Here is a 27,376-nt window from a genome sequence, read left to right on the forward strand (position 1 = left end):
ATAATGTGAAGCTGTCAGTAGAATATTTCTGGAAATATATTTGTATAATTATATTTAACCATTGACTATGTCAATAGAAATTCATAGAAATTTGTTCTAACCTTGAAAACATTATATTGTAAGGATGCGATGCATGTTGTAAATAACTTCTTTAAATTAGGCTGTATACCTGCACTCTGTGACAACAAAATATAATATTAATCCAAACTATAAATTAGCAAACAATAAATGTGTTATTAACAATACCATAATTTTTCATTAATTAACTTGGCCTTGAAGCATGCAGTAAGCAAGAATATAAATATGTCATATGATAATTCTCTGATTGGCAATAAAATATAAATTAATAAAAAATAAAGACTTCATACAATAATTCTTTAGCCAGCAACAAAATATACTAATTATAGTTGAACATGACAACTCACAGGGTATATAAACCTACAAGTTTATGCTACATTTTGGAGAAACAGAGAGAAGCAAAGACTTTTCTCTAATTTCCTGTCTGAAAACTGAGAGTCTTGTTGAAACCCAACTGACCCGAAGCCGCTAGGACCCTTCTCTGAATTGTAGAAGCAGTCAAATCTTCTTCCAGAAGTAACTTTTAAAGGTAAAAACCAGTGTCTAAATATTTAGACTACAACATTTAAACTAAAAGTATAACTGTTAAATGAAAGCCTCAAATTGCAATTTGAACAATTCTATTAGCAAATGTGAATGGTGCAGGTATCATCAACAGAAGATGGAAAAAATACACAGTCACTGTATAAAAAGAATGAGTCTATAATCCAACGTTCCAGGAGGAGCATATGAGCAAGAACCAATGGCGCTGAAGGAAGAAGTTCAATCTACACTGACTGCATTAGCCAAAGCCAAGGCTCCAGGAATTGACCAATACCCATCAAAATATTTCAGAAAGCTGAAGAAGCGCAGGGAGCACTCCCTTGTCTATGCCAGGGAATTTGGAAAAGAGATACCTGCAAGTACCCATGCAAGTGCTTTGCAATCTATAAATGCCATGCTACCAGCAAGGAAGAATGAAAAGGTAACAATAATTAGAGAATTAATGATTATGTTAAATCTAAATTATTCTTAATCTTTAACATTCAGTTTATGTGTGCAGAAAATGAAGACTGGGAAACGATCAGAAATGGCCTCTTCTGTAGAAAGAACGTAATGCTAGCAAAGACGTGCTCCCTGCAGTTACATGAACAGAGAAACCCTTATCAGCTCTGTCCATCGCAACCTGCTTATTAGATGTATTATTCTACTGACCCAGTTTATTCTACAATTCCATTCATTCTTATTTCATGATATTGTTGAAAAGATTATATTTCATACATGTACTTAAAAAGTCTGATTTATCACTGTTTCTCCCTATGTGTTAGTTTCATCCTCCCTTGCCCTTCACCATCATCTAAAATCATCTAAATACATCTACATTGAGCTTTGAGGGTACATAGTTGCCAGATAACAAACCTGGGAAGATCTCTTCGGCAACCTCCCGTGAGATTCCTCTACGAGAGATATCCTGAATTTCCTGGCAGTAAGAAATTCAACTGAAACGCGAAGTCCACCCACGTTTCTTGAAGGAGGAAAGCAGCGATGCCTGTGGACAGACTCCACTTTACCAGGGCCGAAGGTGCTTCTGGGAGCCCACTCCTCACCCGCAGAACAGACTTTTCTTGGCCCCTAAGGCAACTCAGCCAGCAGACCTCTAACCCCATTGGCCTCTCAGGACTTGGTGGATGGCAGATTCTGTGGGCAGCTTATACACTCCCAAATCAATTAAAAAACAAAAACAAAAAACCTGGAGCCCTGGGGGCATAGCGGTTTTGCATTGGGCTGCTAGCCACATGGCTGGCAATTCTAACCTGTCTTCCTTCTTCATGCTTTGTTCTCTGGTCCCCTGCACCCACATTCCACCTCCCTCAAGTAGCACATATATATAGACACCAACACATCAAAAGAGCAGAATCCTCACCCACAGGCGGTTTTTAAAAAATTTTAATTTTCTGCCCTTTTTGTATTTTTGTTCAATTCTAATATTTCCTTATTATTTTTTTCTAGTTTTCTCCAACTTCCTCTTCTGGTGTACCCTTCTTACATAACCTCACCCTCCTGAGATTACCTATCCCCCACACCCCCCAACCCCATCCCCTAGGAAAAAACAGGCAGGCCTGTAGATTCCAGCACACCAAGGCAAACAAGGGCTTCCCCCCTCCCATGCTGGGTCTGCAGACATGGCCACATTCTTGCTTCCATAGCAACAGAACTTCAGCATCCACACTCAAGACACACCTAAATCTTTTGTCTCTAATTTCTTACTTGTACTTCCTTTCCCCTGTAAATCCACCATCTCTTTCTGCTCTGTTTTTCCTCGTGAAATATATTTCCATTAAGCTCATTAATTCTGATGACCCCTCTTAAAATACATTTCCATTATTTTAGAATTCTGTTAGCCTATCCAGACAACCACTTACTACTTCTATCAGTTGCTTTCATTTTATTATCTCTTTTCTTCTCTTCTTCACCTCTATTTTCCCAACTTACCCATGTCTCCTTTTCTCCATCTCACTGGCATGTGTTTTCCAGCTACTAGACCTTTCCCATATCACTAGACAGAGCCGACAACCTCTACATGACCCAGTGAGAGTGTCATGGGGATCCCAAGCTTGCAGTTGATTCCTAAAGTCTTAAGACAGACTTGATAATCTAAGGACTGTGTATTTTAACATGTGAGATATAACGTAGGACATGATAACTAAATGTGGAAGAATAACTGCTGCTTCCAGAACAGAAATAGAGCAGAGAGGGACAAAATTGACAATAGATTGATTAGGATTTTCCCAGAAATCCCTTCCTAAATTTGCTATAGAAGAGCCATATGACTGTCATTTCCCCAGTCCATTGAAGCAACATAAGAAAAGAATAAGTTGTTTTGCAGTGTTTAATTCCTGATGAATTCTGGACTGGTAGTGAAGATTCCACATAGTGAGAGAATGTAGCCACAGATCAGAAGTTACCATAGGGATACAAGAGAAAAATAATGTTCTAAGTTGGGACACATTAAAACAACAATTTACCATTTGGCTGTTCCTATGATCTATTTACATCTAGAAAGCTACAATAAGTTTTAGGGAATTAAGACAGCAGCAACATTTATTTTACTCAAAAATCTGAATTTTTGTCATAAATCTCTGTTTAGCATCAGTTGAGGCGGTTGAAAGGCTGAGGGTTAGAAACAAATGAAGGCTCATTCATTTACTGCCATTGAGTTGATTCCAACTCATCGCTTGACAATCTAAAGTCTTGTTGAGTCGTCTGGTCTAATGATAAGCAGTCTAACCCGCTAAGTTGATGTGCTTTATTTTCTCATTCTTTTTATTTTAAAAAGCATTATATGTAAACAGACTGAGGTGCATATAATTTGAAATCAAGCGAGAATTAAAATGTTTCTATGACTCCAAAGATAATATCTGGTTGTCCACTACCCATCAGGGCCCAACATATAAACATATATAAAACATCAAATTGTCTACTTGCTCACCATCATTTAGGTGAGTAATTTACCTCAATCAAGCATCCTACAAAGGCCATGCAAAGATGTTCTGCACAATAGACTAAAGAACCTTTGCTAGCATTCATCTTAATCTGAGAGGGCTTCAACAATTTTGTGGAAAAATGAAATGAAAATGTTTGAAATGCCCTCATAGGTCTCACGCTGAAGGCATCTTGCCTCTGTAATGCAGCACTGAACACAGACGTTCAACCAAAGACCCTTTGAAATGCGTTAAAAGATAAAACACTCCTCTGTGTGAAAAAGATTGGCGTCACTTTTAGCTAACCCTGTTTCCACAACGGAAGATGAATAGAGTTGACCTTCTGTCTGGGTGAGAATATACTTTTCCCTCTTAAACTTTTCTCAATTCACTTACCAACGTTCCTTCTTAACTTTCACTTTAAAAACAACATCCACTATCTGAACTACAAAACCTTGTGAGAATGCAGTCCAGAGTTAACTGCCACCCAACATAAGCCAAAGGCTCAGCTGTCTGACGGAAGCAGTCCAATGGGCATGTGAACTCTCCCTTCACTTGTCTCCCAGCTCTGTCCTCACTACCAAGTTTAACCATCAGAAAGCCAAGTCCCTTGGCCACTTCCTCTTATCCCCTGCAGAACAGCCTTCCCTGCATACAGCGTAATGCTATGTTCTCAGACTGTAAAGTGAATCGATACCAGAACTGTCCACTTCAACAGCGTTTTTGTTCCTTGCAGACTTTGTCTATTATGCTACTCACCACGTCTTATACCATGAACCACATGATACATTTCTTCTTAAATTTGGTCCTAGGAAATGTTTTGTTTCTATAGAAGATTGTTTTTATTTTTCTTTGTCAGACAGCAAAAAAGAAACTGTGTAAACTCGTGTGCTTGTGTTCTTGTCTTTGCTGTGGAGGAAGATTAGCGCCTTAGGGAGTGCCAAGTTATAGTAATTCACTTACATCCAGTTTCTACTGGCATCTAATTGTTCTTCTTGTTCCTTTTGGGGGAAAATATATTCTCATATCTTCCTTTATATTATGTTGTTGTTGTTGTTGTTAGATGTTATTAAGTGGATTCTGTCTCGTAGAAACTCTATTACTACAGCACTAAACTGCCCAGTCCCGGGCCATCTTCAAAATGGCTGTGCTGTTGGAACCCATTTTTCACTCCCTGTGTCAGTCTGTCTCTTTGAGGCTCTTCCTCTTTGTCACGGCCTTGCTATGTCATCAAGCGTGATGGCTGAGTGTTCTAGAGACCAGCCTTCCTGATAGCAAGTGTGGGAGACTGAGTCTAGTGAACCTGATTTCATAGGAGGATCCTTGCTCTCCTTCAGCCAAGATAGTATTGTTGCCTCTTCTGGCAGTGTGGCATGTATCCCATATTCTTTGCCATTAGCAGAATTCAAGAACATTGATTCCTCTGGCCTCATTATGTTTTAGGATAAAAAATGGATTAAAATGTACTCATATTAAAGAGAGGGTAATTTAAAACACCTCCTAAGAATCACTCACTGTATTTTGGGATTTTTTTCAATAAAAGTTGCACTAACAGCATTTACTTATTTGTTCTAGCATTCACGCATTCGAAACTCAGAAAGTCTTTTTTTATTCAAAATTACCCCTTTCAGCTCTTATCAACACATTAGGGAAATCATGTCATTGTCAAGTGTTGCTGTCAATCATTTGTCAGTTACCAAGGAGATGGTAAATAGTGTAGTCATGTCACATCTGCACTACTTTTAGTCTCTTTAGTTCTGTAGCCCAATCACGCTGGCTTTACAATAAGTATTAGACTTGTCTTCAAATACCACTAAGAGGATTCTGGGTAAGAATGAATTAATAGTGCTGACACCTAGATTTTCATAACAGTAATATAAGGTTAACTCTGCTTTAGATACTTCGAACCTGTATTAATATCCATTTTAGTGAACACGAGAGCACAGCAGTTAGTGGCTAAGGGTGGAAATTAGACATATGCCAACATTATACTGAAACATGTCGACACAAACTAAAACTACCGCTGAATCCTTTCACACTTGACTAATTTGTGTCAGTACTATAATTAATAATTTGCCTACTTGGTTAATAATAGTACATATCTTTGGTAACCAAATATTTTTCATCACTGATACATACCCTCCTGCAACAAACATTTTCATAGGTATGATCTTTCGGGAAGCTCTGGTGGCACAGTGCTTCATCATTCTAAACCAAACGCACTGCCATCAAGAGGGTTCAGACACCTCTTGACGCTGTACTAACAAGAACTGCCCCTGTGTGTTTCTAAAGCTTTCCAAGAGCAGAAGGGAAGCCTCCTCTTCCTCCCATAGGTGGCTGCTGACTTAGAAATACCAATGTTGTGATTAGTCGCCCCATGTGAATCACCAAGGCTGCTTGGTTAATAATGAGGCTACTGAAATTAAGGTTGACAGTTTGTACCAACTAGCCACGCCCCTTCTGTGGAGATCCCAGCAGAGGAAAGCCTTTGGGGCACTTCTGAGCTAGATGGCCCCTTGTTTACCTTCAAAATTTTAAGACCCCAGAAGCTATGTCTTTTGATAGCAGGACACCATCAGCTTTCTTCACCACATTTGCTTATGCACCTGTTTGCCCTCAGCGATTGTATCATGGAGGTGTGCAACCAATTATATGATCATGCCCTACCAGGTCTCCCACACCCACCTCACCACCAATTTGGATCACTTGTTGTTCCCTTGGCCCTGGGTTTGTTAATACCACTTCCTGTCCCCCCACCTCCCCTTATCTCACTTCTCCCCAGAACTGTTGGTCCCATTGTTTTTCCTCCAGATTGTTCATCCAGCCTATCTTATTTAGACAGACCTATGGAGATAATAACATGAACAAAAACAAGACAGAGCAAAACCAAGCAACAATATACAACAAAACAACAACAAACCACTGACAAAGACCAAAACAAAACACAACAAGAAAGAAAAGTTTGTAGTAAATTCAAGGATCATGTGTTGGCCTTTAGGAGTGTTTTCAGTCCAGTCTGTTGGGGCACCACGCCCTGGCCCCAAAATCCACCTTTAGCATTCCCTGGGGACCTTGCCGCTCCATTCCCTTGCTGTTCCGTTGCATTCCCCCAGTGCTTTGCCTCGGTGTGGTGCGATCAGGTCAGGTGCAATTCCCACACTGTATCTCAGGTGCTGTCCCCCGCAGGGCCATGGGTCAGTGAGGGATGTCATGTCTCATAGTGGGGCTGGCCATGTGATCCTCTCTGTGGACTGACTGCTCTAATTGGGTCATTCTCCTCAAGGCCTGTTGGGTCAAGATGTGCTCTACTCTCCTCCTCCCCCTTCATCTGCTCCCATGTGCTCTGATCAGATATTTCCCTATCCCTGAGCTGCAGATTCAATGCCATCCTTTGAAATATATTCTTCTGAGGGGAGGGGCAAGCATCCACTTAATATTTGGTACTGGGGCTAGCACCCCCAGACCTCTCCTTTCTAAGGAGTGTTCTGGTTGTACTTCTTTCAACACAGATGTAATTGATCATCTGTTCGTCTAAAGAATATTCAATATGTTCACCCACAACACAATGCAAAGACATCAATCCTTCTTCCATCCTTATTCATTGTTAAGCTTTCAAATGCTTCTGATGTAACTCAGAACTCAAACTGGTTTGGGTGAAGTGTACCTTCATTCTCAAAATAATATTTGAAAAGAAGTTTTTTGCAGCAGATTTATTCAATGCAGCATATCATTTGAAGTCTTGCCTACATCTCCCCCAGTTCATGCGATGGGGAATTCACGGGAAACAGCTTCACTCTTCATTTTTCATGATGTTGCTTATTTGTCCAATTATGAGGATTTTTGTTTCCTTTCGGTTGAAGTATAATGTATCCTGAATGTTGTGTATTCTGATCTTCATCAGTAAGCACTTCGAGTCCTGCTTAATGTCCGTAAGCAAAGTTGTATCATGGATGTATCATAGGCTGTGATGGGTCTTCTTCCAGTATGGCTGCCACATCATCTTCAGAAATTCCAGTTTCTCAGATTGCCTGCTTAGTCTACATATTGAATAATATGTCCAAATGATGCAACCTTTCTTGATGCGCACCTGCTTTGTGGTACACCTTTTCTGATTCGGAGCCATGCTGAATCCCTTTGTTCTGCTAGAGAGACTGCCTTTTTATCTACAGACAGGCTGCAAATGAACACATTGAAGCATTCTGAAATTCACATTCTTCACTGTGTAATCTAAAATTTCCTATAAGCCACAAAGGTGAGTGACTTCCACAGTGAATAAAACACAGGGGCACCTCTTTCTGCCCCCAAAGGAACACACACATGTACAAGGGGACATAGAAAGTCCATGGAGACTCTCCATTGTCTTTTATTTCCATTTCTAACAGGCCTCTCAATGGCCTTTATTGATGGAAGTCTCAGATTTTATAATATTTAAATTAGATGTCCGTGAGCAGTATATAGCCCTGGAGTGTCTGCAATGTTTTCTCCTCTCCTCCGTGATTATCGGGCACATTATCTACAGAGTGGCTGATTCCTTTGTAGCAGACAGTCCCTGCCACACACAAAATGAAGAATTCCATTTTTGTCCAAAATTCTCATTAACTGAAAATTCATATATGTTGGCAAAGGTATATTTAGCATGAATTATAAAATTGATGCCTAGTTGTAAACCACTTCTCTACAAACCTAAAAGGAAAGTGGTATAAAGGAAGTGTTTTAAACAAACCAATCATTCTTTCCTTTAAAGCTCCTGGAGGGACCCAGAGTTCTACAGTGCTCCCTCCCAAGACTCCAAGAAGGTACTTGAATAACACAGGTATGTGAAAGGGTATTGTTTATGCTCTGGCTGTTTAAAGGCTAACACTTCCTCCCAAATTACTTTTTAGAGGTTAAGCTACCCTAAGTACTAAGCTTAATTTTATTACCGAAAATGAATCACTGTATTAAGGAACAGTGAAAATATGCACTCTAAGAATTTCACACTAATAGTGTGTTGAATAGCATATTAAAAATAAAGGACCCACTTAAGATTTGGTACTGGGGCCAGCCTCCAAGTATTAAGTGAATGCCTGCCCTCCCCCCAGAAGAATTTGTTTTAAAGGACAACATTGATTCTGCAGCTCTAGGAGAGGGACATATCTGATCGGAGCACACGGGAGCAGATGAAGGGGGAGGAGGAGAGAGTGGAGCACAGCCTGGTCCACCAGACCGTGAGGATGATGTTCCTGATTAGAGCAGCCAGTCCACAGAGAGAACAACATGGCTGGCCCACTATGAGACATGATGCTCCTCACTGACCCATGGTGCTACAGAGGACAGCACCGGCGACACAGTGTGGGAATTGCGCCTGACCTGATCCCACCACACCGAGGCAAAGCACTGGGGGAGTGAAGTGGAACAGCAAGGGAATGGAGCGGCAAAGTCCCCAGGGAATGCTAAAAGTGGGCTTTGGGGTCAGGGCGTGGTGCCCCAACAGACTGGACTGAAAACACTCCTAAAGGCCAACAAATGATTCTTGAACTAACTACAAACTTTTCTTTCTTGTTGTGTTTTGTCTTGTTCTTTGTCAGTGGTTTGTTGTTGTTGTATACTGTTGCTTTGTTTTCCTCTGTCTTGTTTTTGTTCATGCTATTATCTCCACAGATCTGTCTAAATAAGGTAGGCTGGATGAACAATCTGGAGGAAAAACAACAGTTCCAGGGGGACTTGGGATAGGGGGAGGTGAGGGGTAAGGAAGTGGTGTTAATAACCCCAGGGACAAGGGAACAACATGGGATCCAAATTGGTGGTGAGGTGGGAGTGGCAAGACTGGTAGGGAATGATCAAGGGTAAGGTAACATAGTGAAGAGGTATAGCTATAACCCAGGTGGGGATGGAGCATGATACTGGGGCAGGAGGAAAGTCAAGGGAAATAGGGGAAAGAACTAGGAGGCAAAAGGCATTTATAGAGTTCTAGACAAAGACATGTACATATGCAAATATATATATGAGCATTGGGAAATAGATCTATGTGTCTATATTTATAGGTTCAGTATTAAGGTGACAGAAGGACCTTGTGCCTCTACACAAGCACGCCCTCAATGCATGAATACTTTGTACTATTAAATTGGCATTCTATGATGCTCACCCTCCTGACACAACCACTGAAGCCAAAGTGGGTGAACAAGCAAATGTGGTGAAGAAAGCTGATGGTGCCCGGCTATCAAAAGAGATAGCGTCTGGGGTCTGTGTGATCACATGGTTCTGAAGGGATCAGTTATCAGATATCAAAGAACAAAAAATCATATCATTGGGTACACACCTCCATGATAGGATCGCTGAGGACAAAAGGGTGCATAAGCAAATGTGGTGAAGAAAGCTGATGGCGCCCGACTATCAAAAGAGATAGTGTCTGGGGTCTTAAAGGCTTGAAGGTAAACAAGCGGCCATCTAGCTCAGAAGCAACAAAGCCCACATGGAAGAAGCACACCAGCCGGTGTGATCATGAGGTGTTGAAGGGATCAGATATAAGGCATCATAAAAAAAAATCTTACCATAGTGAATGAATGGGGAAGTGCAGAGTGGAGACCCAAAGCCCATTTTTTGGCCACTGGAGATCCCCTCACAGAGGGATCTAGAGGAGGAGATGAGTCAGTCAGGGTGCGATGTAGCACTGATGAAGAATACAGCTTTCCTCCAGTTCCTACATGCTTCCTGCCCGCCCACTATCATGATCTGAATTCTACCTTGCAAGTCTGGATAGAGCAGAGGTTGTACACTGGTGCAGATAGGAGCTGGAGGCACAGGGAATCCAGGGTGGATGATACCTTCAGGACCAGTTCTGTGAGTGCCTATACTAGGAGGGTAGAGGGTGAGTGGGTTGGAAAGAGAGAACCTATTACAAGGATCTACATGTGACCTCCTCCCTGGGGGATGGACAACAGAAAAGGGGGTGAAGGGAGATGCCGGATAGGGAAAGATATGACAAAATAATAATTTATAAATTATCAAGGGCTCATGAGGGAAGGCGGAACAGGGAGGCAGGGGAAAAAGAGGACTTGATGCAAAGGGCTTAATGGAGAGCAAATGCTTTGAAAATGATTATGGCAAAGCTTGTACAGATGTGCTTTATAAAATTGATGTATGTATGGATTGTGATAAAAGTTGTATGAGTCCATACTAAAATGTTTTAAAAAATAAAGGACCCATTTAACAGCAAATTACTTGATTCTATAGGAGCTTACCCTTCACACACACACACACACACACACACACACTATCACCAGGTGATTTTTCTTTCTTTTATATATTTTTAGAACCAAGTTTTATCTGCCAATAATTTTTGCATTTGAAATATTCTTTCATGGCACCCTTTGTTTGAGATCTTTACAATCACACAACTGCACCCAACCACTTTGGGGCATTTCTTTCCCTGTCTACTTTGCAGAGGCTGCCTTGCTCCCCTAGTTCTTTCCACCCTCAACCTTAATGAGATTCCTTTGGTGTCCAGCACACAGGGCCTCCATTCACTTGACAGCCACAGGCCCGTCACAGTTGGGTGCAAGCACACATGCATTGGCTTGACGCATGATAGCTGGGTGAATCCCACCTGCGTGCCCATCGTGGAAGAGGGAGTGTTCAGCAACTCTTGGAAAACAGTTTTAACATCAAGGCAAGGGCAGTGGGTCACAGGTGGGACTGAATGTTCAATGCACCTGGTCCTCTGCCTCCTCACAGCTTGGCAGGGACAGAGAAAGAGCCCAAGTGATTTATAGTGACTCTTGCTGGGTCTCCCGGGCTATGAATCTTTATGGGTGTTGAGCGCCTAAACATTGTCTGGAGGAGCCATTGGTGAATTCGGACCTTCAGCCTTTGTGCTAGCAGCCCAGTGCTTCCGTGGGCATCTTACATCTTTTAAAAATAAGGATACAATTGTTTTAAAGTTTTAGAGCATATGCTACACTAGAGAAAAATAGCAATGTGTTTCTGTATTATTTCACTATGGGCAACAAAACATGAATTATATCCTGGCCTCTCTTACAAGTGTGAGGAGATCAAGTCCCAAGAATCTACCTTCTCCTTTGCCAGATGATATTGATGACAGTTCTATTGTTGCTGCTGTTGACGGTGATGGCTGTCCTGTCAGTCCTTGCCTCAAGTTTACTCTGCGTGTTACAAAGTACAGCTGCTCTGTCGGGTTTTCTAGCGAAGTGGTTTCCAGGCCTTTCTTCTGCAGAGCTGCTGGGTGGAACCACCAGCCTTTATGCTACTAGTCTATGGAGACCTGCTTGGGCCACTCAGGCTCCGGGGATGGCAGTTCTAAGAATACAAGTGATTTCGTTATATTCATTTTCCTTTCTGTCACTCACTAACGGTGGTGCTAAAGTTTAAATTCACTAATCCTTAAATGTAGGGAGACACGTTTCCTTCCCATTTAATGACTATAATTTCTTAGGGTTCGTGTAAATCTGAGCACAGCACTCACTACTTTGGTGAACATTTTGTTACTTTTTGACAAGTATGTCCTCATTTCTTGGCATTACATGACCCCAGCTCAGGAAGTGTCGCAATCATAAAGAAAGATATAAACAAAGTTAGAGATACACTCCTTTATTTCTACAAAGTTAATGGAATCTGACATGGGAAAAGGGAAGTTTTTCTGGAGCACCTTTAATGACTTCAAATTGAAAGCATAAAATGCATTTTCTTTCTAGAAATTTCAAAGCAGAAAATATAACTCACAATACACTTTTCACATAGAATTTCTCTGAGGCATTAAAATATGATTGTACATTAAAATGACAAAACATTACAAAATCAGACATTAAGAAGACAAAGAAATCATAGAGGTCTATAATGATAAGACTTAATGTTTAATGAGCGCTCATCATGGGCCTGGAATCATGAAGCTGCTTTCACAGGGCTAGCTCCTTTAATAGGCATAAGAACCTTAGAGGAACGCGTTAGTCTCCCCCTTTTACAAAGAAGATGCCAAGACCAAGAGAAGGACTTCTGGCCGCCCCAGGGAGAAACACTTGACTGCTGACAGAAAGGTTGTCAGTTCAAGCTCCACAGCGGCTCCTCGGGAGAACAACTCAGTCCTAGTAAAGCTATTGAAGCTTAAGAAAGTCCTGAAAACCAGTTCTACTATGTCACTATGAGCCAAAATTGACTTGGCAGCACCTAACAGCAACAAAAACAAGAAAGCTTAAAGAGGTCCTGTAACCACCTTGCTTACTGAGTACGAGGACGACCTGAAACACTTGCTGATGAAGATCAAGGTTTGTGGCATTCGATATGGACTACAACTCAGTTTAAAGAAAACAAAAATCCTACAACTGGATCAATAGTTAACATCATGATACCAAAAAGACTGGAGTTGTCAATGATTTTTTCTTGCTTGTATTTATCGTCAATGTTCTTGGAAGCAGTAATCAAGCATTAGATAAATGAGCTGCACGAGACCTCTTGTAATGTGTTGAAATGCAAGGGTGTTATTCTGATGACTAAGGTGTGCTTGACCCAAGCCATGTATTTTCCATTGCCTCAAATGCATGTGAAATGTGGACATAGAATAAGAAAGACTGAAGCACTGGTGCGTTTGAATTATGTTGCTGGTGAAGCACATAGATTGTACCGTGGACTGCCAAAAGCATAAACATCTATTTTTGAATAAGGACAGCCAGAATGCTCCTTCAATTAAGGTTCAATTTTGTCTCATGTCTTTTGCACATGTTATAGGGACAGGATAGTTCATAGAGGTCACCATGCTGGGTAAAGTAACTGAGCAGTGAAAAAGAGCAACTGGCACAGTGGCTGCAACAAGGAGCTCACACACAAGAACAAGGGGGAAGCTGGGGGAGGACCTGCTGGTGCTACTTTCTGTAGTGTGTAGAGCCATTCTGAGTGAAGCCCAACTCAAAGGCCCCTGACCACCACTACCTCCACCGCCCCCGCCACCAGCACCACTACTACCACCACCACCAACCCTACCACCACCACCACCACCAACAACAACAACAACCCTACCACCACCACCACGACCACCACCACCACCTCCACCACCAACCCTACCACCAACACCACACCACCTCCACCATCACCACCACCACCACCATCACCATCACCATCACCATCACCACCACCACCACCATCACCACCACCACCACCACCACCACCACCACCACCACCACCACCACCACCTCCACCACCACCACCACCCCTACCACCACCACCACCTCCACCACCACCACCACCCCTACCACCATAGCCACATAGCTTCCCGGAATGGTGCTCAGAAAAGCACGCCAAGTCTGGCTCCAGTCAAAAGACGTGCGGTCCACTCACCGTAAAGGTGCGTGAGGAGACAGCCCTTGAGAGCCCTTTCCCACGAAGAGCTTTGACAAGGCTACTCGGCCCCCTGGGGGTTTCCATGAGTTGGAATAGACACAAGGGCCACTCGTTTTATTTTCACTGAGGCAGAGTAGGGAAGCAGCACATCCAGGGGCCCGTTAGTCATTCAGTGGCGCAATCCAAACTGAAATAAAAACCAGATTGGTGCGCATGCACGCACCCATACGCACACACACAGGAGTGTCTAGAAGGTTCTGGGAAAATACTGACAGGTAGCTAGATTAGGGATAGAGGAGGATTGTTTTTGCCAAATGCCCGCGCTAGTGGAAATTGCCTGGCAGACCCACCAGAAATCAGACACCTGTGGAAAACGACCAGCCACCAGCGATGTGACATCATACAGGTACACCTGGGCACAGCCAATAAGGTTGGCCACTACCCTCAACCACGCCCCCTCCAGTAATACAGCAGGATTAGGATAAAGGCTGAGGCGGGATTCACTCTCCTGGCTCTTGGGAGATTTCCTGCTCTGGGCTCAGCGCTCCTGGTCCGGTATTGTCCGCACGTGGTTTTTCGCGCTCCCCCGAAGTGGCATCTACAGCGGGGAACGTTTGCTCGCTTGCCAGAGATAGCGTGTGCACCTTTGCGAGTGCGCTACCTAAAACCCCCTGCCCCATACAAGTCACTTGGATTTACTAGGTGCTCTGCTGCAGGAATTCTTTCAGCGAAGAGAGAAGCAAGAAGCCAGGTAAACCACGCCGGAAGCCGAACAATTCCATTATTCTTCCATCCTATTTCCCACGAAGTTTTTGTGTGCGCATATAATACGTGTATTATACACAGTGACCCCAGGAATAGCAGAATGAAATAACACCCGACCTGCACCTTCCTCACATGGCTTTTATGTCTGAGCCATTGTGGCAGCCCCTTGTCAAGCCATCTTCCTCTGCGCACCCCCTTCCCGCCCCCCACTTCCCCTCTACTGTACCAAGGAGCCCTGGTAGTGTAGTGGGTGTGTTCTGAGCTCTCAAGTAGTCAGCAGTTTGAATCCGGCAGCCACTCCGTGGGAGAAATATGAGGCTTTCTACTCCCATAAAGTGAGCGTTAGGGTTACTGTGAGAGAACTTCTTCACCTTGAGGAGATTGGTAGTCCAAATCCAGAGCACGGGCTCTAGGAGAACTGATGCGGTGGCAGGACTTTACATACACACGTGTGTACACACACACACACACATATGCAGATATATATACATATATTCCATTCATTTTGTGGCAAAAAAAGCAGAAGCGCCCCTGAAGCAGGAGTGTGTGGTTTTACCGTGCCATTTGAAGCAGTCAACCACTCTAGTGTCCATCCTCCTCCCACCCATTTCCCTTGTATCAAATCTCATATAGTATTCCAGGGAGGATTACACTGGCCAAGTTCACCATTGCAAGGCTGGGCTAGTGAGTGTAAATTGCTTCTCAGTGGGTGGCTATTCTATTTATATTGGTTTAAACTGTTTCCATTGCCAATCCATTATGCGGAATCCCCCCTTGCTGAGGGCAGCTGTGTTATTCTTTTCTTTGACTTGAAGCCCAAGAACTCTCTCTCTCTCTCTCTCTCTCTCTCTCTCTCTCTCTCTCTCTCTCTCTCTAACTCCTTGGGAGCCCATGCTTTAAGAGTAAACATCTTGAGCTAAGGGGGCCTTTCCTTATCCCACTGCCACTTGCTACATCAGAGCGCTGTCCCATGGCCTCAATCCGTTCACGTCGCTCATTTTTCAAGGAGATCAAATTTGGAACGGAGTGAGAAAACAATGCGATGCCAATTGACACAGAAAGCCAAAGGAATGCCGCTGGAGCAAGAATCTGCTGCCCTGGGCGACGAATGATTTAAACATCATCGCTCGCGATCACCAACGAGGGTCAACATGCCCAACTCTGTCCAGATGAGCTCCATTCGAATCAAACGGAAGTGTGTCTCTCTGACCTTTCTAAACTGCTTCTGCCAGCATGTATTGGTGCATGCCCCAGTATTGAATATATATTCTTAACAGGGTCATCTTGGTGTTGCAAACCAGTGCCTTAAGTCAAGAACTAACTGAACATCAGCAATATGTATTTTTATAGAAGCCACTTCAACTAAAGGTCTAGTAGAATTTGGAATTACATTTAAGGACTTAATTGTTGCCCTGAGTGCCAATTTTAGATGTACAGGCTGGAGACGGTTGATTGCCTCACCCAACTGTCTTGTGAACCCAGACCCATGGATTCAGGTGAAATAAGGTAGGCAATTAGGATACATTAAATTTTTAGATGCGTACGTAAAGGCAATCTCTCCCTCATTCTTATTTAAAATCTCATATTTATGAGTGGTTGCTGGTAAATCTTTGAAGGGAAACTTGCTACGAACTTTGGAGGCCACGTGAGACCAGGAAGGGTTTCTTGATTCAAGAGCACCACGCTCTCCCATTCAGATTGCCAGCTGCATCGTGTAACCCGACTTCTGCTTTAACCAAGACCAGAGTCAGACACGAAGTGCTTGTTCTGCTTTTGCTTGTATGAGTAATGTTCCTTGAGTAGATTAAAGCAAACAGACATTGCCTTGTTATACCAAAGTCTCTACAGCAAAAACAGTTTTCAATAGTTTATGAAGAAAGCAGATATGCATGTTACCCAACACCCTCTCCTTTGGTACCAGCTGAGAGACAGAAACTAGGAGAAAGAAAAAGCGGAAAGCTTTACTTTGCTTCATCAAGCCAGGAAAAAATTAGGGCTAGAGTTGCCAAGCAAGTTCCACCCACCAAATAGGGTCGACAGGTTTATACTTGTACACCAGGAAGTAAATTGAGGGGATTATAAATATGTAACAGGGTTCACAGAAAGGGTCATGAATATGCATTGAGATGTCATGAGTCTTGATAGCCTATGGTCTATGGGAACCCTGGCTTTCACAAGGCTTTCAGTTGGTCTGGTGTGGTGATGTCCTTCCGGTAATGCTTGTTTCCTTAAGGGAAGAATTTTCATTTCAAGGTGACCTGAAGGCTATGTGCTTTCTGTCCACGTTGGAGGCCAGACAGACTACCAGGAAGGAAAATGCAGGTTAATTATAGGCAATATATGAGGTATATTGCAAAATCCTGTGACAACCTGTCATATCCTAAGGGTAGGCTCCTTGGGAAAGCTGTGGAATTTAGGACATTACACTGGGCTAAATGGGAGAGGTCTCAATATAAAGGTAGAGATATTTTCAAGGAAATTTTAAAGAGGCAAACATATCTTACTATTTAGCCAAAATTCACATGTACAACAAATTGTAATAAGTTAAAATATATCTGAAAAAGATTTTATACTTCTTATACTTAAAGTATATTGTATACCAGGGGTTCTCAAAATTCATTGACTATTAGAAACACAAAGGAAACTTGGCAAATGCAGATTCACAGGACCCTCCCTTCATTCCTGAAATTTTAGATCCCTTCATGTGTAGGGAGGCCCTTAACCCTTCCTTATACAGAGACGCTGGTGCAGGTGACCCGGGAGTCCCTATTGAAAGCAACAGTCATCTACTGCAATTAAGTAGTTCTGACTCAGAATGACTTTACAGGACACTACAAAATAATTCCTTAAGAGTTCTGAAACTATTAATTGTTTGTGTGGGAGCAGATTGCCTGGCTTTTCTCCCTCAGAGCTGCTGGTGGGTTTGAACCCTGGGCCAACCTTGCAGTTAACAACCCAATGCTTAACTCACTGGGATGCTATAGCTCCTTGCGAACATACAGTCCAGATCTAGTTATTGGAACGGAAATGAACCTAGTTTACTTTTAAAACCATGCATACTCTGAATGATTGATGTTTAATACACCAGGGAATAAAGAATGCAAAAATGAGAAAAAGGAAGTCCAGAGTGATGGACTCCCAACGCACAGAATGAGTGTTTTGGAGGCAGGCTTCTTTGGGCACTGAATTGAGGAAATTAGGTTTCTTCCCCCCTGGAACTAGAGCTGAGGGTCTTCTGGTTGAGGTTTACTGGAGTTGGATGCCTCTGGGCACTGAATTCAGGGAGCTGGGTTTGGTGACCCACAGAGCCTGAGCGGAATGCTTTCACGTTGAGGCTTGCAGCGAGCAGGGTGCCCATTTGAGCATTAATTAGCAACCCTGAGAGAAACACTGCCACGCGTCCTGATGAACAGCTCAGTCCTACTGAACATGTCTCCCTGGCATTACAACTTGTTAACTCCCTGAATAAACCCTTGAATCATAAATTTTTTCTGTGAGTCTGTGCAGCTACGGCAATGAATATTAGAACCCAGAGAGATTAATAGAGAATATTAATTTAAACAACACACCAGGGAATAAAGAAGGTAAAATGACATTAAAATGACAAAAGAGATATATGTGTACATATATTGTGTTAAATATATACATGCATGTATATATTTAAAATTCCCTGCTGGAAGTATTATAAAACAATATGAATTTGAGTTAACCAATCTGCACAGAGCAGTCAACGTGCTCCATCACTGGAGAGAGTTGTATAACCATCCCTGGAGAAGCTGTCTTGTGAGATCCCTGGAGAGTCCATGAAGCAAGGATTTCTATGAGGCAAGTTCAATGGGAATTACTTTGGAAATTTTTCCTTAGAGGCACCAAATTTAAACTTACACCACTAAGGAAAGATTAGCACTGTTGAACTTGAACTCCCTTGGTGAGAGTTGGAGCAGAACAGTATCTCCTGTTAAACCTGCTGTCGAAATCCAGCTAACTCAATCTCAATGTCTTTGCTTGCTAAAGCTCCCAAAGCTTTATAAAAAGCCACTGATATTCTTTGTCTTATGACACAGATCAGTGCTGTCAGAGAGGAAAGCATTCCTGAGTCGATCTCCATCTTTCCAATATCAGCAATGCCCCCCTTCAAGATCTCAAAGCAGCAGCGTCTCCATTCAGGGACTTTACTTCACCGTGTGCTTTACTTTTCAGCCTAACAATCAGATCAGTCCGCTTCCAAAACAAAATAAACGAAACAATACAAACCTCCCAGAAAGCCAGGGCAGTGTGGGTGTCATTCCCCCTTTTTTACTTTCCCTCTGTCTTGAATGACTTGTATCCCGGAATCATTCATTTGCCTCTTTATTTTCTGTGATAACCATTATGTAAGCTATTTTTATCATTGCACAAACATTCCATTGCTTTTCTTTTGCTAGTGGTTCTATTTTCTTCTGGTTCTTTTTATGGGTCTTTTTCTCCTATACAATCCGTTCTGCCTATGGAAGGAGTTCTCTTATACATTCTACTTTTACAGCCCGGCTTTCTTGCCCAGGAGCCCTGGCGACTCGGTGGTTACCGTTTACGGCTGCTAACTGAAAGGTCAGTGGTTGGAATCTGCCAGCCCCTCTGTGGGGACAAACACACATGTCCGTCTGCTTTCGCAAAGACTTGCAGCCTCAGGAACCCTCGGCTGACAGTTCACTGTGTCCCGCAGGTTCCTGTGAATCGCAATCAACTTAATGGCAGTATTTTATTATGTTTTTTATTCTTTCTCTCCTCCATATCATTTATCGTTACTCCTTCTTACACATGACATGTGTACCCTTTGTTAGTATCTTTGCTCCTCTACTTTCTTTTCCTTTCCTTTTTTTTTTTTGACAATTTGTGGTTTATTTATTTGAATAGAGATTTTGGTTGCCTAGTAATAACTCTATTAGCAATGCCTGATAGTACCTAGTACTAAAAACAAAACAACAACAAAAAAACACCCCATAAACCTCACTGTTGTAGCTGTGTCAAAATGTTCAATGACAACACTGATTTCATCACTGTTCCCGAATGTTCAGCGCAGCAGGCATCGTTCCGAGTTTCTCTCATCCTCTTCGGTCACTTAGCTCCTTTTCATTGGTCCATATACAGAATATTCAAGAGTGCTTCCTTTGCTCACAGCCTTGTCTGGTAGGTTTCAAATGGTTCTGGCCAGCTCCGATGTTTTGTCTCATCCTGAGCAGATTAAATTTCAACTTTTTTCATAGTTCATGTTTTAAGCAATATGTATTCTTATACCCAGACTTTGCAGTCAATCTCAAACCAAGGTTAGACATCTTTACTGGAGAAGTTGGCCTCCGCTTTCTCCAGAGTAGCAGCTAGTGGGTAGACTCATCGCCCTGGCAGTTAGTAGTTCATCCTTACCCAGGTAGACTTTGAGAAGTGTTTTATAAATAGATATGATTGTTTTATTTTCAGACAAATCACTGTGCCTTTCGTGTATGGTATTTTCACTCCCACAAGTCCTTGGGAAACTTAAACAGTTTGTATTCAACTGTTAACCCAAAGGTTAGCCATTTGAACCCATCAATGACATTATGGAAGAAAGGTCTGACAATCTACTTTCATCAAAATGACAGCCAAGAAAACCCTGTGGAGATCATTTGTGTTCTGTACCACACGATCTGTCTATGAGTCAGAATTAACTCCATAGAAATGTGTATTCCCACCCCCTCAGCCTAGGCTCTGCATGTTAAGCAGGTAGTCAGGGCTGGTTAGGTGCTGACGTCCGACTCAGCACTCAGCCAGGAGACTGTACTTTCTTGGAAGGGACTGAAATTGCCTGTGTGTTGTAAACATAATCGCATACTCCGATTGGAGATATGTATGAAAATATAAGAAAACGCACTGTGCATTCACTTCTACCCATAAAACTTGAGTTCTAGGAATTCACCCTAAGGAAAGACTCTTCAAATAGGCCAAGATATGTGTGGAAACATGTTGTTTATAATAGGAACAATTTGGAGGGGAATGGAGATAATTTAAACATTTGTTTAAAGAGTCTGTTTAATGTGCTGTCTGTATGGAAGGAAGGTAATCGAGCTACTTATGCTTTTAGCAAGGTTTTATTCACTGATTCTGGAATAGATGCATGCTGCAGCGTCTGCCATATCACAAAATTTTCCCTTGTTAACAGTCCATTCTCTCTCCCTCATTCCATAAAGAGAGCCATTCAACAGAGATGCCAATAGGGAACAGTGCAAACCATGGTCATGATTGTAGATGACTGCAGCCATCCTCTATTTTATAATAATACCAGTTTCCACATAACAACATGCTTTATGATGGTTGTATTTTCTGTCAGCTTGATGGCATCTGAGTGGAGGTAGGAGTGGAAACCAACCTGTCAATCAGGTCACAGACCAATGATGGCTCCTTTGCAGGGAGAGTGGGGGACTTTTTCTTAGAGAGACAACGAGAACTTCTTTCTCTCTCTGCTTCTTCATCTTCCTGTTTGACTGGGTCCTGGGTCCCACATGGGGCCAGGGCCCATGGGACCTGCCGTGCCTGGAAGCTGTCAGTGCCCTGCCATATTACGGTGGACTTTGCATCCGTGTATCCATGTGACTCTCCTTCGCTGGCCTGTGATCTCCTTACTTCCTGCTCTGCCTTCCTCCTGCTTCACCCCCTGGCAGTTGTGAATCTTAGAGCCTCTGGCTAGCATCAGGCCCTTGGGCTGAGTTGCACTCAGCTTTTTTGATGTAAAGTCCCTTCATATGTGTGTGTGTGTGTGTGTGTGTGTATACACATACCACTGGTTTTGTTTCTCTAGAAGACAATCTAACAAACGATCTTTGTAACCTAACCATGTCCGTAAGTGAGGAGGAGTGGATACAGAGATTCCTGAAACTGTAGCATATTCCTGGAACTACCTTTAGTTCTTTAGGCCGACACGGTTATATAGATGATATTGCATAATGCAACATAATGTTGCAGATGTGAGCCTGAGTATTAGCTGTAATCATAAACATGGGAGGATTTATCACTTATGCCAATTATCATTAAATATGTTAAGTACATCTGAAGCATCTGGGAAGTATGAAATGGACATTTCTAATTTTACAGTGCACATTTTTACCAGTGATATTGATGTAAGAAGTTGTGGTCCACAGTTCGAGAGGTTCTGCCATCGATGGAGGCTAGCTTAGGAAAGTTTTAGTCAGGTGAGGAATGTATCACCTTTGTGTTCTTCGAAGAGCTTTCATGTAGAAACCATTACCAGCTTAATTGAATGTGTTACGCTTCATAGAGGCCTTTTGTGTAGCAGAGTAGGATCTGCTATCCATAGGTTTTCAATAACTGAGTTGTTTTGAAGAAGCTCACCAGATTTCTCTTCTGAGGCCCTTCTGAGTAGACTCGAACTGCTAACCTTGCATGTGAGGCCCAAGGTACAAATAGTTTGCACCACCCGTGCACTCGTTGGAAGACATATTTGGCATAGAGTCCACAGAGTGAACTGGAATTCGGGAGAACCAATAGGAGGCGACCGGCATAGTTCAGCAAGGAACTAATGAAGAGCAGAACGAGAACACTTTTTTCTAGATCACAAACGTGGCTTACCGTCCCCCTCTGGGGAAAAAAAGTTACTGAGCACCCTCCTGGAAATTAAAAACATATGTACAATGGTCATAATCTAGGATAAAGCACGGGTTTCTGCTTTTGCCGCCTTTGTATAGTGTTCCAGCACTTCTCAGGGGGCAGTGTCGCCCATCAAAGGAAACACAGGTCTAGAGGGCCATGTGAAAACAAGATTTCAAGAGCTTTTTAGGGCTTCTCAATCCTCGCATGACATGGAAGACTGAGGATGGGGAGAGGTTTGGAAGTCTGACTGGAATTCCTAGATGGACCATTGAGATGCCTGTCATTCATCAGGAAAAGACATACTAAAGGAGAAGTGAACAATTATTTCCCCTTTCAATCCGTAACATGATGAATATGTTATTTCAATAGCCTCTATTGTTAGCTTTTTTCAATGTATCTGCCCTTTCTGACAGGCATTGTCAGAATATGAACCGTGTGATGGTAAACAGAAATATCAAGAACTACTGTTACCTTAAAGATATTTATACTCTAGCCCATGGAATAACCTGTTTAAATTATTTCCATTTCTTTTCACAAAGTAGAAAAACATATTCCCATCTGAGGAACAAGACAGCCCTTTTCCTCCAAGTTTCTACTGCATGCGGCTGAGTTTACTTCTCTGAGAGAATACAACCACGGAGCGGATTCGAGTTAAAGAATCAGAAATTGCAGCCGCATCCACTGGAAAAGGACACTATGCCTGGTCAAGTAGAGGGTTATCAAAAGGAGGGTGTCCTCTAAAAGATGGCTTGCTACAGTGGCTGCAACACGAGTACAAACAATGGTGAGGATGACCCTGAACACCATCGTGCTTTGTCCTGCGGTACGTGTGGTCTCCAAGAGTCAGAGCCAACTGAAGGGCAGTTAACAACCATCCACCCCTAAGGATTAGCAAGAAAGTCCTAGCCCCTCAGAGATAATGAATAAAGACACTGAAAGCAGAAACATGCCTTACGGAGTCATTCAGAGCAAGGAACAGAAGAACTTTTGGGGACACAAGTAAGAGGATCCAGTCACACCAACTATTAAATTAACTCTCCTCAGTAGTGATGAATAGTTATTACTTGTCCCTTAGGACTATTTGAGTAATCAATATTTATTATACTGGTTTTCAATGTTTAACTACAAGAGAATAGCTGTCATGATGGAATGAAGGCTCAGTCATTCCACAGGACTATCTAAAGAGTTCTCCATGAAAGAACCTGTCCAAATTTTGTTTACTAGACATTCTGTGCCTGGGTAAGTCCTATGGTTTTTAAAATATAGATTCTGATATTTAGAGTAGGCAAACTGAGAGAAGCACCCCACCTTCCACAAGTTGTATGCATGTGCACTTCCCATACTAAAGCATGCACTTCAAAAATAAATTGCATGAATGGAATAAACTTTGTTGTGGAATTTCTAGTCACTACAACCCCAACAATAGAGACTTCCCTTACACTTGTAGAGAGTAACTGGGCAAGATATGAAAAGTCTACCATCTCTCTCCGTTAGTGTTTGATCTCTACTGAGAATATGGAATGAAATCGGAACCCAAATTTCCATGGCGTTGTGGCTTACATTTTTCCATGACGACAAAGTGCTGCCTCTTAGTGTAGAATACGCATAATATTTTAGGATAGCGTGGTATTCCAATGTGGCTGGTATCTCTACTGTAATTCAAGATGTCTTCACCTTAGAATCAGAACTGATCTGGAGGTAAAGAAACTTAAAACACTCATTCAGTGCAAGGACAATAAACTAGCACATACAATTTACTGTGACTGGTTTTTGGAAACCTCAAAAAACTCACTGCCATCAATCAGTGACCCCATGGGAAAGGGTGGAACAGCCACCCCTGTAGGTTTCTGAGCCTTTAACACTTTATGGGAGTAGAAAGCCCTGTCTATTCCCTTGGAGAAGCTTATGGCTTCAAACTACTGACCTTCTGGTTACTCAACAAATAACCACTATATCACAAAGCTCCTGACTGACTTCCAGACATCCACAAAATCCTTTCTGAATATAGCTCCAATATCTATACTAAAGAATTATTCAATCATATCTCAAAGCAGAGAACCAACAACAAAAGATGAGTTGTCTATGCCCACTGGGTATCAGAGAATGACATATTGGCTGTCCCTAATTTGTGTGGAAATACATGTAAATAGTGAGAAAAATGACAGCAATGCCAGGAGGGCAGGGCTCTTGTTTCTGCATTAGAAGCAGCTGCAGCAACAGTGATGCTTCTCAAGTTTTGGTAGTGAGCTAATGATGTGAGGATGAGCAGTGACTGGACCCAGTGGGTCTGCAAGGCAGAGTTGTAGAGGCTGAAAATGGCGGACTTTCTCTCTACTCACCCTTCAGTCTTCCTAATTGTTTTCTCCCTTTTCTCTGATTTTCCAATATTGGAGTGAAGGAGGATTTAGTTGTTAGACCTTTCATAAGGACCTTATTTACCCCATACACGTTAACACCCAATTGATGGCTTAAGTATTTCACATCTCAGTTATCTCCAAATGCAAGTTTTAGGTATCCAGATTTATAAATCCAAACATATGCTTGGTCTTTCTATCTGGATATTCAATCACCATTTCAAACGTTCTTTCTCTTTTCTAATAATTTAATTGGGGGGCTCATACAGCTCTTATCACAATCCATACATCCATCCATGTGTCAAATGCATTTGTACATATGTTGCATCATCATTTTCAAAATGTTTTCTTTCACTTGAGCCATTGGTATCAGCTCCTGATTTTCCCCTTCCCTTCCCCACCCGCCTTTCCCCATTCACCCTTGACAATTTATAAATTGTTATTATTTTTGCATGTCTTACACTGACAAATGTCTCCCTGCACCCACTTTTCTGTTGTCTGTCCCCCTGGGAGGGGGTCATATGTAGATCATTGTGAATCATTCCTCCTTCCTTCCCCCAATCTTCCCCTTACCCTCCTGGTATCACTGCTCTCATTAGTGGTCCTGAAGGATTTATGTTTCCTTGATTCCCTGCATTTCCAGCTCTTATCTGTACCCGTGTACACGCTCTGGTCCAGCCAGATTTGTAAAGTAGAGTCGGGCTTATGATAGTGGGAAGGAGGAAACATTAAAGAACCAGAGGAAAGTTGTATGTTTCAATGGTGCCATACTGCACGCTGATTGGCTAGTCTCTTCCTAGTGACCCTTCTGTAAGGGGATGTCCAATTGTCTACAGATAGGCTTCCAGTGTCCACACTCTGCACTCCCCCTCATTAAAATTGATATGATTTTTTTTGTTCTGGGTCTTTGATGCCTGATACCTGATTCCATTGACACCTCATGATCGATTACACAGGCTGGTGTGCTTCTTCCATGTGGGCTTTTCTGTGTCTCAGCTAGATGGCTGTGTATTTATCTTCAATCCTTTAAGACCCTAGACACTTTATCTTTGGATAGCTGAGCACCACCAGCTTTCTTCACCACAAGTGACTATGCACCCATTTTGTCTTCAGTGATTGTGTAGGGAAGTTGAGCATCACAGAATTTCAGGTTATTAGAACAAAGTGTTCTTGTGTTGAGGGAGTACTTGAGAAGAGTCCCAAAGTCCATCTGTTTCCTTAATACTTAACCTATAAATACATGTACATAAATCTATTTTCCTGTTATTATATATAAATATATTTACATATGTGCATGCCTGTATTTAGACCTCTATAAATGTCCTTTGCTTCATAGTTCTTTCATCTATTTTACTCTTATTTTCCTCTTGTTGTACTATGACATTCGGCCTTCATTCAGGTTTCAGTAATTCTTCTTGGCTACATGGCCTTTAATCAAACCCCACAAGGCATCCTATGCCCTCCTTTACATTGATTTTAGGTCACTTGTTCCCTTGTCCTCCCCTCTCCTCCTTTCCCCTTTCCTGTGTCCTCCAGGCTCTGTCAGTCCTGTTGTGCTCACCTCCGGATTGTTTATACCATCAATTTTATCTAGATAGACATACACAAGCAATAATAAGCACAAAAACAAGGTAGAGCAAAAGAAAGCAACAAAGAAAACAACAACAAAAACACCTACAAGAAAAAAAAAAAAGCCTATCAATATTACCAGGTCTGTTTGCTGACCTTCAGGAGGGTTTTCCGGTCGAGTCTGATGGGGTGCATTTTTGGTATTCTCCGGAACTTCATTGTTTTTCTCCCCTTGTTGCTCTGTTGCATACCCTTAGCATTTTGCCCCAGTGTGGCAGGGTCATATAGGGCGATATTTCAAATTTTATTTTCATACATAAAACCAGACCATTGACTTTTTTCTTCAAACTTCGTCTGCTCACATTCTTTTTTTCTCCACAGTGACACCACCATTTTTCCATTTGCTAAGATCAATAATCATACAGTCACCCTTGATTCCTCTTTTTCATACCTTCTATCCAACCCATTTGGTTTATAATTAAATGTAAAGAAAACATTCACAATTTGACCAACTGGTACCATTATGATAAACAGATAAAAGTTGTGAAGTTGTGAAGAATATATCTTAGTTAGACACACAAACAATGCTCATGAAAGTAGTAGTGAAGAAATTACGTGACACATTGCATCAGGCAAATATGATAATATGATGCACAAGAACTCTCTAACGTATTGTGGAGAAAAGATGTTATTTTGTGGACTAAAATATGTCTCACTCATCTTTCGGTGTTTTCAATTGTCTCATATGCATGTGAAAGCTGGTCATTAAATAAGGAAGACCAGAGAAGAATGGATTCATTTAAATTATGATGCTGGCCAAGAATATTGAAAATATCATTGGCTACTGTGTTAGTCCAGGTAGACCAGAGAAACAAATTTATGGAGACAGTCATATGTGTATAAGAAAGAGATTTATATACAAGAGCAATTGAACATTGAGAAAACATCCCAGTCCAATCCAATTCAAGTCCATAAGTCCGATATTAGCCCATATGTCCGATACCAATCTATGAAGTCCTCTTCAGACTCACAAAACACATGCAATGATGCCAAATGCAGGAATATCACAGGCCAGTGGATAGAAAGTCCTTGGATCCAGTAGCATTGGAAACACCTCAGCACTGGTAGGAGTCTCTGCATCAGGGTGTATCCTTGTGCTTGTCAGATGCTATGTCTCCCAGGGTGTGAGACAGAGAGAATCTCTCC

The 27,376-nt window shown here is 42.1% G+C and overlaps 1 pseudogene; it reads left to right on the forward strand.

Annotated features, from left to right (window-relative positions):
• Positions 1–820: 820 nt before the first annotated feature.
• LOC142452406 (L-lactate dehydrogenase A chain pseudogene) overlaps positions 821–27,376 on the forward strand; it is a 99,940-nt pseudogene continuing 73,384 nt past the window's right edge.

This window comes from Tenrec ecaudatus, chromosome 7 (assembly GCF_050624435.1).
Source record: "Tenrec ecaudatus isolate mTenEca1 chromosome 7, mTenEca1.hap1, whole genome shotgun sequence".
In the NCBI taxonomy this organism is placed as follows: domain Eukaryota; kingdom Metazoa; phylum Chordata; class Mammalia; order Afrosoricida; family Tenrecidae; genus Tenrec; species Tenrec ecaudatus.